The following is a 25,059-nucleotide window of genomic DNA, read 5'->3' as shown; positions in this document are numbered from 1 at the left end:
CAGCAATATTAGGTCTAATATGTGATATAGCCACCCTCATCGCTTTGTCTATATTAGTCTTTCATGCTTTTTAGTTTTATATTGGTTAATATTGAGAAACTGAGCTCACACAAATATGGTGTTGAAAACTGTAACGAAATTTTCAGTGCCCTTGTGGAGAGAGCTGGGTATTTGGCTTGGACAAAAATCCAAAATTCCTCGAGTTATTTCAGAGAATTTCATTTTTAGAGTACGATCTGTTGACACGGTAACTAATTATTATTCTTGTAACGAAAATTCATAACTTGATGTATTAATTGTGCTAAATGGATTTCATATCCAGTCATAATTGTGTGTATCTAAGAAAGGAAAGCAACTTGAAATCTTTTCTTCCAATATTGTTAAATGTTCTGTTATAATGGAAATAATTCCCTTGACATATTTATTATGGAGCGAAGGAAACATATCTACTGTATTTTTTCTGATATGCAGTTTTTCCAAAGAGATACTTTTTTTCTGAAAAGCTGACAATTTGCCAGTGGATGTCAAAATATTGTCATTTATTCCTTGGATACATGTATTAATGCTATTTAAGTAATTAAAAATATTGGCTAAATATGCCATTTTAGCTCACCAAATATCATTTTGAAGACATTTTACAAAAGTATCTGTACCTTCATTTTGAAAACAGGCCAATAATTCATTCTTATGTTTGAAAATTCGGAATAGCACTTTCCCCCTTGATAACCATCTTATTTCACTGTGCAAAAGCAAAGATTCGTATTTAGCTTCCATAGATATGCAAAGTTTTTTTTATAAAAATGGTGTGCTTTTAAAGGTTTTGACTTGATGTTATTTACCATATTTACAACTTGGCTAGTATCATCATCATCATCATCAAATTCCTGCCATGTACCCTCAAGGGGGTTTACAGGATATGACAGTACTACATGAAAAAATTACATCATTACTAACTTCCTATCTACAATTTTCCTCCAAATCAGTCTGTTACTTGTCAAGACTCCAACATTATCAGATCTTATATTTCTATCGTCTAAGGCACTTTGTACCGTATCAATCCACCTATATCTTGGTCTTCCTCTGGGTCGTTTTCCTGCCAACCTGGCAGAGAACACTTGTTTTGCTAATCTTTCCTCTCCCATTCTATTTAAGTGACCATACCATCTGAGATTAGCTCTGCTAACGCATTCCGGGATGCTGACAATGTCAAGTTCTTTCCTAATATCCTCATTTTTAATATGATATTGCCATTGATGCCATCTGTTCCATGCCAGATATTTGCCATTATTATTAGCTTTGCTCTTTTCTCCAAATTTTCCCAAAATATTTTTGTATGTCTCACAATCATTTCCTACTCTACTATTTAGATCTCCAACAAGGACCAACTTTTCCTTTTTCATTGTGTCAGTTGCTTTTTCTAAAGCCTCAAAAAATTCCTCCACTTCTACCTTAGTAGAACCTTCTGTGGGACCATAGGCAGAAATAAGTCTCATTGTCCAGTTCCCCATTCTCATATTTGCCCACATTACTCTACTTGAGACTGACTGCCATTCAAGAAGATTAGCCTCGTATTTTGTGTTGAATACTATGGCTACTCCTTCTTTTCCTTGATTGTCATTGCCTGAATATAACATTTTGTATTTATTGCTCAGAAAGATCTCACCAGTTTTGGTCTTTTTTGTTTCAGTCACCCCTATTATGTCGATCTGGTACTTATCTAATTCCTCAGCTAGCTCCATTTCTTTGCCATTCAGGCTGGTGATGTTGAGTTGGGGTTTGTTTTCAGATTTGTTCCAGTAGCTGACTTTTCGCTGTTCGCCCTGGTTCCCTGGCGAAAACAACGGGGGCCTTGTTTAACTGGGCGACGCCCCAGCCGGCATGAAATTTTGTCATGTTGTACCATCATTTTTTATTTTGGTTTAACCAATAAGAATACAATTTGGTCGGCTAAATCCCAAATTGCCAGCCCATCCTCGTTCGTTTAGTATGAAAGTAGATACCCAACAGGGTGCACCACAAGAAGGTGAGGATTGGACATTAGGTCGGAAGCCCTGGTACTTATCTTTAAAGACTTTATCCGCATTCCTTTAAAGGCTATGTGGAGGTCTCCTCTCAGTTATACAGCTTTGACCCTTAAGCACCCCCTTGGCTAGTATTGGTTTTAATATTGTCGGTAAGGTTTTTGAAACTAGGGATTCTCTGTGCAAAAAACAGTGCGTAGATATAATATTTGGATTTATTTTCTTTGCAAGGGTAACATCCTTTAATAGAGCCTACCAGTCTATCGGTTTAGAAGTCAACACGCATAGCAGTCTTCAGTTGTTAGGATCAGAGTGGCAGATTATACTCAGAACTGTGTCATGTGACATCTTTCACCAGTGGAATATATGTAACCAATTCGCGGAGCAGAAGTGTTCCAGGGAACACTGGTTAAGAACCACTGGTATAGATGATGATGCGAATGATGCTTTGGTGTATGTAGTTGGTGGATTAAGTGGCGGACACAAAGAGTTGTAGAGTAGGTGCCCTCCCTCAATGAGTCTTTGGACTCCTTGGAGGTGTCACAAAATAATAATAATTAATAAATAAATAAAATACTGAAAAGCTCTGGCAAAACTCCAGATTCAGTGCTATGTAGTGACATAGCACTGAACAAGTGACAGTTGACTATTAAAAAGTTGTGCAAGGGATGTTACTGTGTACATGATATTGATATGCCGTGTACATATTAACATAAATTATTAATAAACTTTGTGCTTGCATCATTGCCATTTAATTTATTACATTATTTAATGCATAATTAGTGTACAAGTATTTAGGCTGAGGTGCTGGTTTACACTTATGATAAAATTTAATGGAATAGTTACAACACAAAGAGAAATAACTAAACACCAGGTTTAATCATTTCAATATTTAGTCTGTCATAGAGATGTTCAGGAATTACAATGTTAATATTTTTATAACATACACAAAAATACACAGAAACAATAAATGGAAGAAAGGAAATTAGACTTACATGAAGATGAACACATAAAATAAATTGCCACCACAGCTATTGTCAATCAGGTTAAGCAAACCATGCCTTGGTTACCTTGCACAGAATTAGATGGAAGAAACCTATCATGCTTCACCACAGTTAAATACAAACTTTGAAAGGCTTTTTAGAATCTGTAGCAGATCTAAAAAAACTAGCCTAATCTTAATAAATATAGTTGTCTTAAACTTCCCAAGAAGCATATTCTCTATTAAGTATTTTTTTATATATTTGATGCATCATTTTGAGCCAATATGAGCTATTGGTCAGCCTGGTTGGCTAAGTGGTTAGTGTATCTGCTCTCCAGCCAAAAGGGGCTGTGGGTTCGAATCCTGGCATGGATGTTTGTGATTGTCTGTAGAACTAATAGTGGTGGTGGTGGTCGGCAGTAGACAGCGTTGGTGGAGTCAGCTGGTGGATTTGAGTGGTGGAGACAGAGTTGTAGATCAGGTGCCCTCTTTCGATGAGTCTTTGGACTCTCTAGAGGTGTCAAATAATAATAATATAATATATTAACGCCTCCATAGCGCAATTGGAAGAACAATGGTGCGTTGCAACTTTCGATTAGAAAAGGCCCAAGTTCGATTCTCGTCATGACGGGAGGAATCTTTATATAGACTTTCAACTGAAGGTGAGTTAGCCGATCTCATACGGAGGTAGCAGGGTTTTTTTTCTCCCGGAAACTCTGGTTTTTTATCCTATGTACAGAAAAATCGGCCCTTCAGAACACACAATTTACAGACAAAAAATACTAGCTTGTGGTGTGTGATGGTTGTGGGCAGTAGATGGCGTTGATGTAGGTGATTGGTAGTAGAGGTTCTGTGTAGTAGAGGAGATGGAGAGTTGTACAGTAGGTGTCCTCCCGCGATGAGTCTTCGGACTCCTTGGAAGTGTCACGAATAATAATAATATGTATGTTCGATTGAGGATTTAACATACATAAAGCATTAAAACTTCATTTAGTAAATGAAACATCCAACCACTAAATAACTAACTCCTGAGATCTTTGATATATTGTTACCTCTACAGTTGGTTACCAGAGGTGCAACGATCATCTTTAACATCTTTTGCTCAGTGTTTGTGGTTGCTTAACAAATACAAAATGATATGTTTAAATTAAAAAAAGAGATTGAGTAAAGAGGTAGTAGTGAATATATCTACTTACTACACACAAGTTTCTTTCCCAATGAAATAGCACGCACACACACTAAAAAAAAAAAGGTCTTTATTTGTTGTTTGTAATAATCCTGTACACAAGAGGTTGTTCACTGTATGCTACATAAGGACTGTGAATGGGGGAAGAAAGTTCACAATAAAGATGTCTATTAACACTGGATTTTGAAGACTCATCGATTGCTCTCCTTAGGAAATAGACTTTCAAAACAATGATTCGTAGAAGAAATGAATGAAGACAGAGAAAGTTCTGTTAGTCTGGAGTTGGACTCTGAAGCAGTGTTGAACAGCTGATCTTATATTTTGGTCATCTAAGACAGCGTTTTTCAACCTTTCTAAGGCCAAGGACCAGAAAGAAATGCTGAAAACAATTCTATGGACCACTAAGTTACAGAGGTGTAGCTGGGGGAGGGGGGAAGCGATCCTCCCTGGGCGACACTTTTTTGGTGTTTATGAAATCTTGCCTTACTGTATAAAACAGCAACTGAGTGATGATATAGACTTCGACAATGTCATTGATTTTGCGAACAGAAAAGCAAGAAAAATAACATTTTAGAATGTTGGAATTAAAGTTTTACTTCAGAAATAAACATAGTGTTTTTAATTTATTTCCCTATACATCATTTTGACTTTTTGTAAATTTTTTAAAAACCTAAGTAGGAATTATCAACATTTCGGAATAACTGTACCATTTATAACATAATAAATCTAAAAGCATGTTTTCAATACATATGGAAACATAATTAATTAAATTGGAAGTAAATGATTAAAAGTGTATCATTGTTGAGCAAAGTCTTAATTTTTATTAAACAAATAAATAATATGATCTAATTATGTTATTACTTACTTTTAATGAGATGGTTGAGCTTCTCGGCCCTTGCAGAGTTGCTGGATCTCTGACTCAATATTGGTCAAATTCAGTTGAAGATCGGCACACACATGAAGACGATTTCTGTATTTTGTTTTTATTTGAAGGAGTGATAAAATTCCTTTCTCACAAAGATAGGTTGTAGAGAACTGCATGACGATTTTCAATGCGTCTTCAGATAATTCGGGAATTTCACTTCTCACTAAAAGTGAGATCCAAAATTGAGCCAAACCAAGATCATGGAATTGCATTTCAATTGCAAGTCCAGTGGCACTTGAAAGCTCAATTAACTGTTTTTTGATAATGAAAGGTCGTGATCGTGACTGCAATCCTGAAATGGATTGTGAACCCACAGAAATTTATTATAAAAGTTATTCGGAAAATATGTTTCAAAATTCCATTTCAGATTTTTGAGGTGGTCACAAATCCTTTCCAGAAACTTAGAATGAACAAAAATATAATTTTCCACTAAAAAAAAGGATTCTTTTTAGTGGAAAATGGAATGTTGGAAAAGGTGCAAATTGTCTGTCTTTTACATAATCAATCCATAAAACCAGTTTTTTTTCCAATGCCTTTATTTTGTCTTAGGCATCGACAACAGTTAAAGAATTTCCCTGAAGGGAGAGATTTAGTTCATTTAATTTCTAAAAAATGTCTGCAAGATAGGATAGTGTTGATTACCATGCTTCATCAATAAGGAGTGATGCAAAATCAGAATTATGTTCATTTACAAATAATAAAATTTTGTGCCTTAATCGAAATAACCTTGTTAGTACTTTGCCCCTGGAAAGCCAGTGAATTTCAGAATGAAGCAAAAGTTGTATATATTCACTGCCCATTTCATCGCAGAGTACTGATAATAACCTGTTATTTAACTGTCGAGCTTTAATAAAATTAACTAGCTTTACTGCGTTTTATATAGCACAGTTTTAAATTCTGGTGGCATTCCTTTGGAGGCTAACGCTTCCCTATGTATGAAACAATATACCCAATTCATATCCGGAGCTACTTCCTTGACCATAGAAACAACTCCACTATGCCTGCCTGTAAGGGCATGAGCTCCATCCAAACAGAAGCATATACATTTTTCCCACAGGATCCCTTTGTGTATTATATAATTATTGAGAGTGTGAAATATTTCTTCTCCAGTTGTTACAAAACAGAATATCATCATGAATGTTGTTATAATGCACATATCTTACATAGCATATTAAATGCGCATCACTTGTAACCTCAGTAGTCTTGTCTATTTGTAAGCATAATAAGGGCTCTTCTTAGCTCTTTAGATTAATTGATATTCTACGTCACCTGCCATATCATTAATCCTGCAACTGACAGCGTCATTTGAAAGAGGAATCAAATCAACATCTTTTAGTAACTTGTTGCCAAACATCATTTTTACCACATCTTTTATAACTGGAAGTAGCAAAGTTTCCCTGATAGAATGATGTTTCCCTGTTTTCGCTATATGCAAACTTAAGAGATAGGATGCTTCCAGTGCCTTGCTATTAATGGAACCCATGGCTGAAATTATATCTTTCCCATGATTTTACGTCCCTAAGCATCTCTGAAAAAATTCAATTGGCTTATTTTTCGCATCACAATGTTTAGTTTCTAAATGTCATTAAAGTTTCGCAGATTTCATTCACTCGTTCGACAACACTTCATAACACAAAACACATAGAGGTTTCTGTTCACTTTCATCTCCACACCAAGTAAACCCGAATTCCAAATATGAACTGTTATATTTCCTACTGTATTTTTTTCTTTGAACTGCTTGTTTCTTTTTCTTTAATAGTATCAGATTTACTCTCTGTTACAACACTTGTATCACAATTAGGGTTAGCATCACCAGTTTCATTTGCCCTTCTTTTCAAAGTCCTATTATAAGCCACTTTTCCATTATTAATAAACGTTTCCGAAAAATATATAAATATATAATACTGGGGTTAACTCAGGACACAATTTGTCCAAGTATCACTCAGCACTTCTCAAGATATACTGAGCCAAAGGAGGGAAACCTTCAATAATAAAAATCAATAAACAAGAAGCCATTGGTTGAAATGTGGATAATACGTGTTCACTTCAAATCTAACAGAACAGCAAGGAAAGGCGGATGCAATAAAACTATATTATTGTTCACTTCACCCCTCTTTTATTATTGTCATTCTGCCACTACAAATTTAGCGGCAGAATGACGAATAATAAAAAGGGTGAAGTGAACAACAATATAGTTTTATTGCTTCCGCCTTTGAACATTCTGATGAAATTTGTTGTTTTTTATTAAGTCTCCATTTGATTTCAGTAATTTTTACTTATTCAATTTTAATTTGTTTAGATAATTAAAAAATATATATTTATTTAATTAAATTAAGTCTGCCTGTGACCACCAATATGGATTCTGCCAGTTAAGATCCACAGCAAATCACCTTGCTTACATCACTGACATCTGGACATGTGTCTGAAGAAATCGGTGCTGATTCACGTAAACATTTCTAAGGCATTTAATAGAGTTTGGCATTGAGATCTTCTCAGCAAGCTATCTTATGATCTACCTTCCATCCTTTATAATTGGATGAGAGTTTTCTCTTGGGTTGCTCACAGCATGTGATAGTGGAGAGTGTTCTTTCTTCAGATTTTCCTATTAAAGTTCCACATGACTTTGTTATTTCATGTACCCTCTTCCTAATATGGATTAGCTTCTTTCACTGATATCATATCCACAGTTCTGCTTCCATTCCCTCATATGACAAACCCTGCAGTTATCTGACAAAACTTAAAGGTCATCTACAAGTTGTATATTAAATTCTGATAAAAGACAAAACTGTGTTTTGTAAGCATTAAAGGTGACCAGGTTGTCATCCAAAACAAGTATCTTTTTTTCTCACAAAAAAAATCCTCAGTTCTCCATTAGTCTTTGATAAGTGCTTCTGTAGCGCAATTGGAAGAACGATGGTACATTGTGTCTTTCGAGAATAGGCCTAAGTTCAATTCTCGTCGTGATGAGAGGAATCTTTATGTGGACTTTTTCATTCGAAGGTGATTTGTTGTTTCAAGGATACTTGCGACATAAGGCTGAATGATATAATCACGTAATCACAAGAAAGATATTTATTTAACTAAATATTTCGGTCTGAAAATAGCAGACGATGGTCTGCTATTTCCAGACCGAAATATTTGGTTAAATAAATATCTTTCTTATGATTACATGATTATATCATTCAATCGAAGGTGAGTTAGCTGATTATGGAGGTAGTAGGGTTTTTTCTCCTGGAAACTCGGGTTTTTCATCCCACATACAGACAAATTGGCCCTTCAGAACACACGCAATTTACAGACAAAAAATACTAGTTCTGGTGGGCAGTAGATGCCGTTGATGGAGATGATTGGTAGTAGAGGTTCAGTGTAGTGGTGGAGACAGTTGTAGTAGGTGTCCTCCCGCGATGAGTCTTCGGACTCCTTGGAGGTGTCACGAATAATAATAATAATGCTGAGCTTACATATTTACGAATTTAGGAACACAAAACACACGTGTCGAAATGATTATTTTACTCATTATTAATAAAATAACAATTGACGTTTCAACCCCTGTATTGAGGTCATCATCAGAAAACTACGTGTATACGAAAACAAGCTGTTGCACTCTACAAAGGTAAATCGAATCTACGCGCTGTTAATTGATCTTTTAGTTAGCCTGGCCTCTACTGGTAAAAAAAACTAAAATAAATCCTGCTAAAGTCCTCCGGTACTGAGATTTTCTTCTGGACTTGTACAGTTCAGGTTGCTATTGAATGTTAAAAAACAAAAAAAACACTTCACCAAGTCTTTTTCTATTGAGATTTTTCTTTGGCTTGTTCTTTTATTATTATTACTATTACATGATACCTCCAGGGAGTCCAAAGACTCATCAAGGGAGGGCATTTAGTCTACAACTGTGTCTCCACTACTCAATCCATCAGTATCTACACGAACACCATCTACTGCCCACCACCACTTTCACAGACAATCGCAAACATCCATGCCCACGGCAGGATTTGAATGCGCAGCCTTTTGGCTGGAGAGCACATACGCTAACCTCTCGGTCAACCAGCCGGCGGGTTCGCCTAGTTGTTCTGGTTGCTATAATGGTTGCAAATGGGTCCCACATTCTTGTAATGATTAGACTGTCATTTTTGTTCAGGTTAGGATTGTGTTTGAGCATTTCACATGCTTCTTTAAATTTCCTAAATGGTGATCACTTCCAATTTCCGATCCTGTGTATACTCTTGCATCCTGAACCAGTGGGAAAACATTGCTCTCAGCAATAACAGTCAATGAGGCGACTGTAAAGTTTTATTTTCACCTTATTATATATGTACTACGTAAGTTCCGTGCGGTTAGCCTAGTGGCTTTGCGCTTAGCAACCATATGCCTGGGAAAGGAGTGTCCCAGGTTCGATTTCCGTTGAAGACATGAGAAACTTGAGGATCTTCCTCAGGCATAGCCAAGTTAGCCCGTCTTGGGCGTGGACAGTAGGTTTTTCTGCCAGTTTATCTCGTGTTTTTCATCCTGCAAGCAGGCAAACCGGCCCCGTGAATATACACTGCTACAGTCAAAAATATGTCCCCCCCCCCCGCAGCGGCAGACTAGGCAACAGGTCTGCTGGGAGTGGTACTAACAAGAAGTCGCATCTAAGTAACACGCGGACCCTGCATAGGAAGCGGGAATAATGCATAGTGAAAGAAGAAGATATGTACTATGTAAGATCTGAAAATATTGGAGTCTTGACAGGTAACAGATTCATTTGGAGGAAAATTGTAGATAGGAAGTTAGTAATGATGTAAATTTTTCATGTAGTACAGTCGTATCCTGTACACCTCTTGAGGGTACATGTCAGTAATTTGATGATGATGTACTATGTATTTGTAAGGTTATATGCAATTAAAGTTTTTACCTTACCTATCTTCACTCACTATGCTCTGTTAACGTTTCATTTCTTCTACTTCCTGCCTTGCCTTAATCTCTATCGCACGTATGGTCATCTTTATTTTTGATCACTGCCAGCTATATGTTTATGATCTATCCAATCTCTCACACTCTAGCAAAATTTTTTTTTTTCCGACCTCACTAGGCAGACTGTGCTTTCAAGAGTGGGGGATCGGAGTGTAGATTAATGACAATGCAGGGATTTGAGACCTTAATTGGAGCTATTGCTTTATCTTATTGCATCATTATATCAGTCATGATAACTTACTACTAGCACACAGGTTTGCAATTTTTTTGGAGATAGTGCATTGACAGATATCAGATCAGCGTGTTGTTTACAAGTTATTTATTATAACAGTGAAATGCATATACAAATAGATATAGCTACACTTTCCTAATTTTTCTAAATCTTGATTCTAGGCTTTTATAGGACTTAGACATTGCGCTAACGTAAATTTAAAGGATGCTTTCGGACAGTTTGAGGCTAACTTTCTGACATATTCTACACTACAAAAAAAACCAGTTCATTACATATATTCTTACAGCTACTCATTCTATGCCATAAGAGTACTAACTAATCAGAGTTACTTACAGATCTTCCTTCACATACAGTTCTTTACACTCAGTGAAAGTTCTGTTAGCATGTCCCGTTCTTCTGCCTTGTTTCTAGTGTTGCTCCTTTTTTTCGAGATGTCACGGCAATGAATTTCATCCTTTGTGACGATTCAATGCAGACAGTGGGTGATGTTCCCTTTTCCTTTCCTTGGTCATTGATGCTGGAAGTCTTCAATCGGGATAATGCAAGAGGAGTTCTGTGACTACATCAAAGATTCTCTTTTGGTTCCTGGCTACAGATGACAGTGGTCGCAAGGAAGAGTAAACACTGATAACATGGGAACCACTTTTCCTACCCATGAGATCGCTTAAATATCTCTCAATTTCCTTTCTCTTTTACCTTTGCATGTTACGCACTCATCCTCATGTGTGTCGACGTCACTTTTGCACCATTTCTGAGGTCTTTATTCTTGGTGCTCTCTGACCTTCGCAAGTCATTGTGTCTTTGCCCTTCCGGAACTTCCTTTTGTTCTTCGTTAATCCAGACAGACCTTTTTCTGTCTCATTATTTAACAAAGAAAGTTCTCTTTTTTTTTGTGTTTAGTACAAACATTTACAAGCAATATCAAAATCTTACATACATTATGTATTATAAACTATTATCATATATACACTTTACATCAATTTTATATTACATTTTACATATTTTCCTGATTTAAGACTCTTGTAAAACCAAGCATGATAAGTTATAGAATTACTTATCGTGTGAGATTTTACAAGACTTCTTATCCTTTGCATCTTCTCTCCATGTGAATTTGTGCACATTTTTATGTTGGAACGTGGTGTTAGTAATAACTAATCCATGTCCTGAAGAGTAATCTAGCAGGTACTTATTATTAGCATTGGTGTTTTCTCCAAATTTTTCCAAAACATTTCTATATACTATGTGTTTGGCAATCATTCCTACTCAGCTGTTTAGATCTCAAACAAATAGCAGCTTTTCCTTTTACATTGTGTTAGCTGTCTTCTTTAATGCCTCAATAAATTCCTTCACTTCTTCTTTAGTAGAACCTTCTTTGGGACCACAGGCATGAATAAGTCTCATTGTCCAGTTCTCCATGCTGATATTCACCAACATCACTCTACATGATATTGCCTTCATTTCAAGAAAATTATCCTCTTATTTAGTGTTGAATATAGTAGAGCTACTCTTTTTTTTTCCTGTTTGTTATTGCCTGAATATAATTTGACTTTCTTTTAAGGTTGCACGGTGATCAGCATTCATATTTACAAATTTTTTTGGGACACAAAATACACGTTGAAATGATTATTTTACTTATTAATAAAATAACAATCAACGTTTCGAACCCTATGTTGAGGTCATCATCAGAAAAATACATGTGTATATGAAAACAAGCTACATGCTCTTGCGCTCTACAAAGGTAAATTGAATTTACACTGTTAATTGATCTTTTACTTAGCCTGACCTCTAGTAGTGGTAAAAAAAACAACAACAATAAACCGTGCTAAAGTCCTCCCATACTAAGCTTTTCTTCAGGTCTTGTTCAGTTGCTATACTAAGATTTTCTTCTGGACTTGTACAGTTCAGGTTGCTATTGAATGTTTAAAAAAAAAAAAAAAACTTATCAACAAATCTTTGTATTGAGATTTTTCTTTGACTTGTTCTGGTTGCTATAATGGTTGCAAATGGTTCCTCCACATTCTTGGAATGGTTAGACCATCATTTTTGTTCAGATTAGGATTGTGTTTGAGCATTTCATATGCTTATGTAAATTTCCTCTTGAACCAGCTTTTGGTGTGGTGTAGGGACTTGGTACCTTTCCAATCAATTCTGTGGTATGTCTCGAGTGCGTGGTCTGAAGGGCGTTTTTTTTCCAAAATGGAGGTATTTAATGTATTGTTTGTGTTCGTCCTTCCTAATTGGGATGGTTCGTCCTGTTTCCTCTATCTGTGGTAGGTTACGTGTGTATTTTGTAAACATGTGGGTGGGTTAGATGTGGAAGAGGATCTTTGGAAGAACTGAGTTGGTGTCTTAAGTTGTCGGGGGTTTGAAGGTGGTTTTGATGTTGTATTTGTGTAGTGTTCTGTCTATTTTTTCTGAAGCATGTGAAATGCTCAAACACAATCCTAATCTGAACAAAAATGATAGTCTAACCATTCCAAGAATTTGGAGGACCCATTTGCAACCATTATAGCGACCAGAACAAGCCAAAGAAAAATCTCAATACAAGAAGACGTGGTGAAGTGTTTTTTTTAAACATTCAATCAGAAAAAAAAAAAAAAAATCAGCTGATGCCTTTTTATTCCCGTATACGGGAGTAGGCGAGGCCATTTAGCCCTATCTAACTTTTGGAGACTGAGTGGGCAGTTCAATCTCCACTGGTACCCAATCAGAGACAGATGGCCCAAGGCTATCACTAATTAAGCGGTACGCAGTGAAGAGAGACGGCTCAAATGTGCCGCTATCTCGTGGTCCCTAACCCTAACACAATATATTTAATGTCTGAAATAATGTGGGTTCTACGGTCGATTTTCTTGAGTTTACAGGACGAAAAACCCGAGTTTCCGGGAGGAAAAACCTGCTTGCCCGTGCCAGAGACCGACTGACTCGGGAACCGGTCGAAAAAGGCTTTCCTCTAGTCGCCAACTAGACTCGAAACTAAGTCTTCCTTCATGCGGCCAAGCGTGGTGGTATGCAAACGCTACATCCACTGAGCTACACAGGCTCAAACATTCAATAGTAACCTGAATTCTACAAGTCCAGAAGAAAGAAAATCTTAGTATAGCAAAACTGTACAAGAACTGAAGAAAAGCGTAGGACGGGAGGACTTTAACAGTTTTTTTTTTTTTCCCCACTAGAAGTCAGGCTAAGTAAAAGATCAATTAACAGCATAAATTCAATTTACTTTTGTAGAGTGCAAGAGCATGTAGCTTGTTTTCATATACACATATATTTTTCTGATGATGTCCTCAATACAGGGGTTGAAACATCAATTGTTATTTTATTAATAAGTAAAATAATCATTTCAACACATGTGTCCCTAAATTCATAAATATGAATGAATATAATTTATATTTGTTGCTTAGAAAGATCTCGTCTATTTTTGTATTTGTTTCAGTCAGACCAGTTATGTCGATCTGGTACTTATCCAGTTCTTCTGCTAGTTCCATTTCTTTTCCATTGATGGCTCTTGTATTTTAGTACTAATCTTTAACTCTGCTGATGTTTAGTTGAGGTATGTTCTGGGATTTCTAACAGTATATTAAGAGTAACAGTCTAAGTAGTAATAATACATTAAAATTATCCACTTGTGCAAAAAGAGGTGGAAATAGAGTTGAAAAAAGTTATGGTGTATAGCTAATACAAAAACAAGTGATCAGAAAGCTTGACAGCTGTTTGAACTTGATGCAAGTTTCCTGCTTGTAACTTTTTCGAAATTAGCTTAGAATATGTTGATAATTGGCATGCTGCTATTTCTGGCTATTAATAAGAACCAAGGCTTAGATAGAGGATAGGAATTTAAAGTGAAATGGGGAATAAGTGTTTCTATACTAATTTTTTTTTTTATTTTTTTTCCAGTGATATTGAAAGGTGTGTATAAGGAAAGGACTGTAAACAAAATATAAAATTTTTGTGTCAGGGAATATGACAATGAGAGTGGCTGTGTGAGTGTTGCTCTTCAGGAGAAGACATGCATCTAGAATTTGGGCTGAATTGTCTAAAAAGAGTTCATATTATACTTAGTCAGTTTGAATGTTTGGAGATTGGGAATTATCTGATCATCTTCTGTCCATGTGGATAATTTATGTGAAATCATTGATAATAGCAAAATGCCAAGGCATTTTGCTATTATCAACTTGCTGGGTGAATGCATTTGGAATCAGAAATTTAATCTGAAGAACAGCAGATAAAAAAATAAAATCAGATAGTTGAAAATGGTTGGTAACATTACAATAGCAACAGAGATAGTAAACAAATTTCAAAGAATGAGGCAGACAAATTTATAGCCAAAAAAGATTGAAAATATGAGATTCTAAGTTGGAAAATCCTGGAATGGTATATCAGAGCAAACATATGCACTATATGCACAGATGCCACCTTTGAGACAAAGAGTTAGTGTATAATTATGAAAAATGAAACAAGCAGTGTTTGCTTCAAGAAACTGGAAGTGAGTTTTTTTTAGGAAGAGTAGGTATGGTTTTGTATAGACTAAGACCACAAATACGTCAAGTGAATCTAAATGGCTTTCAGATGCTTGCCTTCTTTTTTTTTTTCGTGTAATCTGTTTCTATTTGCGTGTCTTTTCTTGGTTATTATTTTATTTGAGGCAAAATAGAGAGTGATATGGATTATACAGCTATAGACTCTTTAACTAAGCAATAAATTTGAAGAATTTCATCTAATTCCTTTGCAAATCATGGCCTTGAGTATTCTACCTACATACCACTAAATGACCTCTTTACAGGTACTCCTCTCAGAATAGTAGCAGCATGATTATTTACTAGGTGACCTGTAACCCTCCTGAAGCTTTACCGTTATGTTCAGTCCAGTATGATGTTTAGTACTGGTCTGCAGAATAACCATTTTATAACTGTACTCCCTCTGGCTCTCCGCTGGTAACTCCAACCATAAACTTCATCCTCTTCTATCCTGCAGAACAGATTTCACCCAGCTACTCGGTTGTGTCTTTTGGCACAACAGTATTGCTACATGGGATAATCTATGTGATATTATTATTATTACATGACACCTCCAGAGAGTTCAAGTACTCCACACTACTCTACTTCACTAAATACATCTCATCCTCTCCACTACTAATTTTCCAACTATGACACTACTACCATCAATGCCATCAATCACCTATCATCCCCCCCCCCCCCCCCCCCCAAAAAAAAACAATTGTTTTTTTTGTCTGTAAATTGCATGTGGTCTGAAGGCAGATTTGTCTGTATGTGGGATGAAAAACCTGAATTTCCTGGAGAAAAAACCCCACTACCACCATATGAGATCGGTCTAACTCACCTTCAACTGAAAAGCCCATATAAGGATTCCCCTTGTCACTACAAGAATCGAACCCAGGTCTTTTCCAATCGAATGGCGCCATGTTCTGCTGTTCTTCCAATTGCACTACTGCTGCTACGTATAATCTCATTTTCTTGACTGCTATTTTCACTGTTCTAATGTACCAAAAGAAGAAGAAAGAAAAAAAAAGAGCCAGGTGTCATGTACTGGAGAGTGTGAATGTGAGGCTTACAGATAAGTCATTATTTTAATATAATTCATTATATTTTTGATAATTACTGGGTGTAGTATCCTTGTGTGTATGACTGTGTGATTCAATATGTTTTATTTATTTATTTTTGATATATTTACTGCGAATGATACATAAATAGTGTTATTCATGGTGCAGATGAGAACAAGAACAATAGTGACCAAGATGTTGTGCAGAAGGATTGACATAGGGTATTTTGTAAAATGTAGTGTGTGTGCTATATATCTGTTGCCAAGAGAAAATAGATTGTGGGGTGATGAGAGTGGAGAGAGACTATTTTGTAGATTTTTTGAGCTAGGAATGCAAGACTTTCAGAAGCTAGAAAATGAAGTAATGCAGTGCACCCTCCTCCTTTAGTGTGTGTGTGTGGGGGGGGTGAAGAAGGTGGAAATCAAAGGAAAATGAAAAACTGCTTGGAAACAAAAGCATTTAATGAAACTATTTATTGACACAAAAACATACTCTTAAAATAAAATAAAATATACAAAATTCACTGTATTGAATAAACTATTTATGCTTAGGGGAAAACATATCAGTATTGCAAAATAGAACAACCAACTAATTAAAATTAAACAATAACAATCTAAAAATTAATGGCTTCCTTGGGCCTGTGTCATGGAGCAAATCTTTTCATATGATGTGATACATTGGAAATTGACATTCTTAGTTCTCTTTCTATATTTCACCGAGATCTATTTTTTTTTTAAGGTGGACACTACAGAAAACCCAATTTCACAAAGATAAGATGTTGGAAATGGCAAAAGTGCACAAAAAAACTTGACAGAAAATTCAAACAGCGATTTAGATGCAAATTGTCTTCTGATTTTGTCGCTTGATGTGAAGTCTATAAATTATTCCTCTTCTTCAATTGAGAAACCTTCAGGGGTAATTTGAAATAGTTTCTAACCCACTCATACATTGCCATTATGTTGTCGTCGGTTATAAAATAGTTTCTAAAATTCTTTGTCAACATTATTAAATGATTTTCAATAGTTGCAAATAAAAGTTTGTGTGTTGCTCTTTTGTCTTATAGGTTTTCATAAATTCCTCCACATTTGCAAACATATCTAATTTTTGATGCTTTACCTTTTTGATCCATAACTATTTTTTTACAGAAAGCATTAACTTTTGTCAGTCATCTCTAAGATATGTGTATTCTTTCCTTGGAGTTATAGGTTTAATATATTTAGTTTCTCAAATAAGTCCACCAAGTAGCTCAATTTCATCACAAATAGGTGGTCGCTAAACTTCTCTTCTTCTTCATGATTTTCCTCTTCCAGGAAGATTGCTATTTTGTCTCTTAATTCGTAAGAACGTAAACATTTTCCTTATGATAACCATCTCATTCTCACATTCAAATAGTAACGTTGAATGTTCCGCTCCAGCCATGTCTTTGCAAAACAGTCTTGATTTTGAGGGTCTCATTTTTATATAATTCACCACAGTTATAACTGTTGTTAACACAATGTCTAGACCAGGACTCATTTCCTCTGCAGCAAGAGTTTCTCTATGAATCATGCAATGTGTCCAAATAAATTTTGGGGATTTTTCCCTCACAAGGGCTTGTAAACTTTTAGACCTTTCAGACATAACTCAAGCGCCATCAGTGCAAATTCCAGTTTTTATAAAATAATAATATAAAATCGTCCAATATTTTGAACAATTCAGGTGCTGTGGCTGTTCTTTCTATTGGTTACAAAACAATAACTCTTCAACTGCTGATAATCCATCGCAAAATCGATGCTCCGGTATCATTTGATAGAGGTATGCACTGTAGTTCTTTAGTGAAACTTTTTCCAAGCATAGTTTCCACAATATCAGTAGCAGCTGGCAGAATTAGGTCTTCTCAGATAGTGTGGGGCTTTTTGCACATAGCTATTTTATATGCAACTTTGTGAGAAGCTAGTAAAGCTTTTTCATTTACAGACAAAACTTTTTTAATGCCAGATTTTTGCATTTTAAAACCTTTCAGTTTGGCAGCAAAGACCTCTTGAGGTTTGCCAACATACTCCTTATCAAGTGTTACCAGATGGCTTGAGTTTATTCGGTTTCATGCTGTCAGCTGCCAAAATTTTCGAACAAATAACACACAGTGGTCTTTCTTCATCATTTACTTTAGTCTTTGTAAAACCAAAATCTAAATATTCTGTTGTATACTTGATTTTACTTTCGGAGTGATATTCTGTGAGCCTGAATTTGTTGATGTTGACGCTCCACAGTCATCAGATGCCCACTTATGTCCAGTTAAAAATTTATCCATTTTTCTACACTGGAAAAGATTGTTTTTATACTGTGTATCACAGTTGGAGTAAAAAATAAATAAAGCTTGAAATGGCCTTTATGGCCATTTCAAGCCTTATTTATACTCCCAGAAACATTTCCAGAACATTCGAGATTTCCCGTGATGAAATTGTGAATGTTTCCAAAAAGCCAATACGATTCAACGCTCTGTGCAGTGATGCCAGATCTATACAGTTTTCAAAAGATTTGATGATGTATTTAAATTTGTATAAATATTTAAAAATTTTAATTAATTCCTAGTTTTTTTGTTTTGTTTTGTTAACTTTTATGGTTTTTGTCAGGGTCTGAACACAAGAATTGCAAGGGGAGGAAAGGCAGGGGTGCCACAAAAACTAATATTAAAAAATGGGGCACACATAAAGAAGGTTGAGAAACACTGAAGTAATGGGAGCCAACATTGAAAGCCTTGAAACTGTAAGTATTGTAGTGAATGGAGTCCTGGGTGTAAACAATAGTAAAAGAAATTTTGCTTAAGAGAGTATAAATTGAGGTGATCGAAAGTAATGATAAGCTAACATATGCAAAAAGTTTTAAAAGAGGTAAACCGTGAGTAGACATATCGGTACACAATAAATAACGGAAAAAACTCACGTAGAAAGATTATTTATTAGTATAATTTTCGCCTGTGTGTCACAGGCATCTTCAGTACATTAAGCTCAAAATTAAACACTAACTGACAATTCCAAAAAGCATCACCTAAGTAGCTGGTGTAAGATAACTAAAAAGGTCAATAAATTTCCTAAAAAAAAAAAAAAAAAAAAAAAAAAAAAAAAAATTAATACAATAAAAAGTTAGGAAAGATTAGCTGATTTGTAAAGTACTATCTCCCATAAAGGGGATAGACGTAAGCCGTCGGATCTGTTTAAGTTAGGAGAATGAAGTAGAGGTTCGCATGTTTCTTTATAAAGGCGTTCCATGAGAAACTGACTTTTGTGAAGAACACTTGTCTTTCTCCAATGAACTCTGTGTCTAGTGAAGATGGCATGTTCAAAAAGTCCAGACTTTTCAGGTTTAAAGTATTCAATATAAGATTGGTGTTCTTCTAGCCGAATAGAGGCACATCTTCCCGTTTGTCTGAAATAAGATAATCCACAAGAGCACAGAATCTGGTAGACACCTGGATGATTAAGATGTGGAAGTTTGTCCTTAGGAGAAGTGAGAAAGGTGGAGATTTTTCTAAACGGTCGAAAGGCAACAAAAATATTCAGTGGTTTTAAAACTTTTGCAATACGTTCACTGATGTCTTGTACATAAGGGATAGTAATGCGCGTTATTTCCTCTGTGTTTGAAGAGGAAGACATATTAAAACTACTCAAAGTTCTTTTAATGAAGCAATTCTTATAGCCATTAGATAGAAAGGAAGAAGTTATGTATTGTAGTTCTTTCTGTAAAAGATCGTCTGTAGAACAAGAGGAGTGGGCCCGATGAACCAGTGTTTTAATAGTTCCTGCCTTTTGATTGGGATGGTGATGAGATTCTGCATGGATATAATGGCCTGTATGAGTCTTCTTTCTATATTTCTTTCTTTCTAATTCTTCGCCAACCAGATGGTAACCTACATTTCTCAGTTTATAGAAAGAAGACTCATACAGGCTATTATATCCATGCGGAATCTCATCACCATCCCAGTCAAAAGGCAGGAACTATTAAAACACTGGTTCATCGGTCCCACTCCTTTTGTTCTACAGACGATCTTTTACAGAAAGAACTACAATACATAACTTCTTCCTTTCTATCTAATGGTTATAAAAATTGCTTCATTAAAAGAACTTTGAGCAGTTTTAATATGTCTTCCTCTTCAAACACAGAGGAAATAACGCGCATTACTATCCCTTATGTACAAGGCATCTGTGAACGTATAGCAAAAGTTTTAAAACCACTGAATATTTTTGTTGCCTTTCGACCGTTTAGAAAAATCTCCACCTTTCTCACTTCTCCTAAGGACACGCTTCCACATCTTAATCATCCAGGTGTCTACCAGATTCCGTGCTCTTGTGGATTATCTTATTTCGGACAAACAGGAAGATCTGCCTCTATTCAGCTAGAAGAACACCAATCTTATATTGAATACTTTAAACCTGAAAAGTCTGGACTTTCTGAACATGCCATCTTCTAGACACAGAGTTCATTGGAGAAAGACAAGAGTTCTTCACAGAAGTCAGTTTCTCATGGAACGCCTCTATAAAGAAACATGTGAAACTCTACTTCATTCTCCTAACTTAAACAGATCTGACAGCTTACGTCTGTCCCCTTTATGGGAGATAGTACTTTACAAATAAGCTAATCTTTCCTACTTAGTGTTTAATTTTGAGCTTAATGTACTGAAGATGCCTGTGACACACAGGCGAAAATTATACTAATAAATAATCTTTCTACGTGAGTTTTTTCCGTTATTTATTGTGTACCAACATATGCAACAGTTAAACTGACGGACAATAAGATAATGAACATGTGATAGATAAGGAGGATGAAAGTGTGACTGATCTGGTAGAGATATCAAAGTGCAGTGAGAAAGTAATTCAGAATATAAATGCAGGAATCGGTAAAGATTGAAGCAGTTGCAGAGTGAAATGAAGAGAATAACAGGTATGTCTGGAAGAGAGAGGAAAGCTGGAATAAAAGATGGTAGTGTGAAAAGAAGTGTCCAGTGATTTAGAGTTACCATGTATGGGGATTCGATTATTAGAGCGGAGTAAATGATAAGGTGCATAAGGTTTGCTTTCCAGAGTAGATTGAGCAGAGTGATTGAAGCACAAGCTATGAGGAAGAAGCAAGCAAAACAGTTGGTGGTGGTAGTAGTAGGCACAAATGATTTTGATGGCAATAAGGAGAATGTAACGATGGATATAGGAGGTTGTGTAACGATGGATATAGGAGGTTGCTAAGGAGAGGAACATTGTTGCACAGGTATGATAGTGATGAATTGAGATGGCAAGCAAGGATTAGGAATGGGATGCTAGTGGTGATGTCGGAAGAGAATAGGAATTGTTTTTGTTAATCTGTGGGGTGAATTTGAAGGAAATACAGCTGTATAAAAAGAGATTGGCTGCATTTAAATGGGGTTTGTCAGCTGGAGAAACTGTTTCTGCTAGAATGAGTAATGATTGAAGTGGATGGAAGACCTGAGGAAGAAAGAGGTGTTTGAGGTGATGTGGAAGAGTAAGTAGAAGAGCTTGTGAATGCAGAGGTGAGTGGCATGAATGAAGAAAATGAAAGAGAATGACACGACAGAAACAAGGGAGATTGGGATGGACAGCAAACACTATATGAGAAGAGTGGATGATGGATATAGGAGATGTGTATACAAGAAAGCAGTGGGATGGCTAGGGATGTAGAGAGGGGAGAACGAAGTCTGAGGATAGGTGTAAGATGAATGATGACATAGATGAGTAGCTGGGGGGGGATAAGGAGAAGTCCCATCTTAGGGGTGAGGTTGGTGATGCTTGTTATCAAACCAGAAATAAGCTAGCATGTATGCTTAATAATGTCAGAAATAAAGGAATTGAAATTGTAGCATTAATAGAGTATATACTTGCAAACACTTTTGGAATAAGTGAGTCATGATTTGATGAGAATGACATACTGAGAAAAATAGAGAAGGATGGATATGATGTTTTTCATGAGGATAAGCAAGACATGAGAGTGGTGGGGGAGTGCTGTTGATAATAGCAGAAAAGTTAGCCCAATCTATGGTGGAGATAAAAGGCGTGAACAATGGCAGTGGTTTTGAAGAGGAATGATGTGAGGTGGCAGTGAAGAGAATGAAATATCCAGTTGGGTGTTGTTGTGTCCCAATTTATGATTATTATTCTATCTAGTGATTTTCTGCTTATCTATGTTCAACTTTTATCTATGTACGAGATATCACCCCAAAATACAAATATTTAAGCTATTTCTCCCCTTAGTGTCCCTAATATTTATATTATACTGCACCTTTTGGGACATTTAGTTTGAGATATTAAATACAAAAACAAGGAGCAATTACTAAAATATGTCTGAATGTGAAACAATATTACAGTCGTGACACTTTATCTCATTTTTTTTACACGTTAATTTCCCGCATGATTAGGTTTGTACGTTTTTCAAGTGGTGCATTGGGCAGCAATTTCAGACAACTGTTTTATCAATGAACAAAGGTTTATTAAACTCATTAGTATGGTACAATTCAATTTCTAATATAATTCAATTCAATACTAAGAAAACATTTACAAAATAACTATCTAATCACAAGTATTTGGCTATGATCCTATATGGGTATTACGCTCATGCCGCCATAACAAATTCAACTCATACAACCATAAGTTTTGTCGATTTGGAAAAGGCATATGACAAGGTGCCAAGAGAGAAGCTATTCAATATGCTGCAGTTATATGGGGTCAATGGGACATTATATCAAGCAATACTTAGTCTTTATTTGAGTTGTAAGTCAGCAGTTAGAATTGAAGGAAGTACAGGAAGATGGTTTAATGTTAAATCTGGTGTGAGACAAGGATGTATATTATCCCCTCTGTTATTCATTATCTATATGGATCACATTATGAAGGAAAGTGGTATTAAACCTGATATCAAAATTGGAGATGTTAATGTCAGCTCTTTGCTTTATGCGGATGATGTTATACTTCTAAATAAATCCGCTACAAGTCTGCAAGATTCTCTGACTAAATTGAATAGCTGTTGTAATAGATATGGTATGAAGGTCAGCAATAAAAAGACAAAGACAATGAAAATAGGTAGAATCATTGAAAATGTCAACTGTGTTGTGAATGGAGAACCTGTGGAACAAGTGAAACATTTCAGCTACTTAGGCACGATTTTTACTGAAGATGGTGAATTAAATATAGAAATAGACAACAGAATCAGCAAAGCTGGTATGGTGGGAAGTCAATTGAATAAATTCATATGGAATAAGCGAGAAATTAGTCGGAACACTAAATTAGCTGTATACAAGACAGTGTTCAAACCAGTTTTAACTTATGGATCTGAGAGCTGGGTCAGAAGTAAAACACTTGACCAAAGACTAGAGACCGCAGATATGAGAGTCCTGAGAAAGATTAGAGGAGTGAACAGATGGCATCAATGGCAATATCATATTAAAAATGAGGATATTAGGAAAGAACTTGACATTGTCAGCATCCAGGAATGTGTTAGCAGAGCTAATCTCATGTGGTATGGCCACTTAAACAGAATGGGAGAGGAAAGATTAGCAAAACAAGTGTTCTCTGCCAGGTTGGCAGGAAAACGACCCAGAGGAAGACCAAGATATAGGTGGATTGATACGGTACAAAGTGCCTTAGACGATAGAAATATAAGATATGATAATGTTGGAGTCTTGACAAGTAACAGACTGATTTGGAGGAAAATTGTAGATAGGAAGTTAGTAATGATGTAAATTTTTCATGTAGTACTGTCATATCCTGTACACCCCTTGAGGGTACATGGCAGGAATTTGATGATGATGATGACAACCATAAGTATAATCCCTTATCTAATTAACACATTTGTTAACCCTATATTAGTCTGAATATGCTATATGCTGTAGCACCTGCATATATGTGATCAACTCACTCTATTTAACTATCTAAAACTATGTAAATTAAATTATCCTTTCACAGTGTTAACACATAACTTTGACATTTAAAATTTTCCTATACGTTACAATACACATGCATAATTCTCAGGACACATGAATTACTTATACAATATTAATATTAACAAGTATATTTTCATTATAATCAGTCATGTACTAAAGTCCTAGTATAAATTTCCTTAGTTTCTTCAACAGTTCAGTAATAGAATAATGATTACAATTACAGACGATTTTCAGTTAACACGAGATTTTTACAGTACCTTTTTCTCTTGAGTTTTCTATATTGGCCTCTACCCTTTTCCGATTAAACTATCCTGGTATGATCTCTCCTATAATCGGTCACTCCTAAGTTCTTTTGGCATTAAACTGTGCTTATGCGATCTTTACTTTTTGTACTTGATTTAAAAACACTTTAGAATCATCTATACCATGGCTGTGAAGCTCGTCACGTGGACACCTACTTCTTTGCAGATTTCTTTTTTTTTCGTAGTTGTCACTGGATGATGAAACACATGGATAATACATAATACTTTCTTTCCTTTTAGCTAAATGGCATTCCTCGTTTCTTACCATAGGAAATACGGAATCGAAATCCCGCTCACGTTTGTTTCCTTGTTGTGACGACGGAGATTAACTCCAATCCCGCTACTCAGGTAAACCATGTGAAACCTATACGAAGGAACTCGTGAAGAAACGGGAAAAAGCCCTTTTCTGGGGGGGGGGGGTTCTAACCCTTTTATAACGGCACCTGCTTTAATTTCTTTTCTCCGCCCCCTTACTTGATTCGACTTCACCGACCAATTAGGGTGGCGTTTTTCTGCCAAACATCCTTTGGTCGGTGACCCTGTTACGATGTCTCAAATCCGGGAATTGACCCTGAGCGATAGTCTATTGTTTTTTATTTTTTGCTAGCCTCTAAATTAATCCCCCTTCCAAATTTTTAAGAATTTACTTAATATTTTAATCTCTAGCCTCTCACATACAATTTCTTATGACTAATCCTTTCTGTCTTACTTAGCTAAAATTTTTTTTTTTTTTATATCACAACTCTAATATATTCCTTCTTTTATTAATTAGTTCAATGAACACCTTTTTTTTGTTGTATATTTTACTTGGATGCAAGAATATTTTCCTTTTAAATAATTCATCTATTAGCTTTTATACAGGGGTTTTATTTTATTTTCTCTTCATGTTACACCATGATAGCTGGGAATTCTACATTCTTAAGGTATCAGGGTGTAACAGTGTTGCTATAGAACTGATAGTGAGAGGGCAATGAGAA

At 35.8% G+C, this 25,059-nt stretch overlaps 1 protein-coding gene across 2 annotated transcripts in view; it reads left to right on the top strand.

The window, feature by feature from the left end:
* Opa1 (Opa1 mitochondrial dynamin like GTPase) overlaps window positions 1–25,059 on the top strand; it is a 712,584-nt gene that overhangs the window by 35,210 nt on the left and 652,315 nt on the right. The gene's annotated exons all lie outside the window — the stretch shown is intronic.

The sequence above is a fragment of the Typopeltis vanoorti genome, chromosome 18, assembly GCF_054136105.1.
Source record: "Typopeltis vanoorti isolate ZY-2024b chromosome 18, IOZ_Tvanoo_1.0, whole genome shotgun sequence".
Taxonomy (NCBI): Eukaryota; Metazoa; Arthropoda; class Arachnida; order Uropygi; family Thelyphonidae; genus Typopeltis; species Typopeltis vanoorti.
This window is presented reverse-complemented; position numbering and strand designations above follow the sequence as displayed.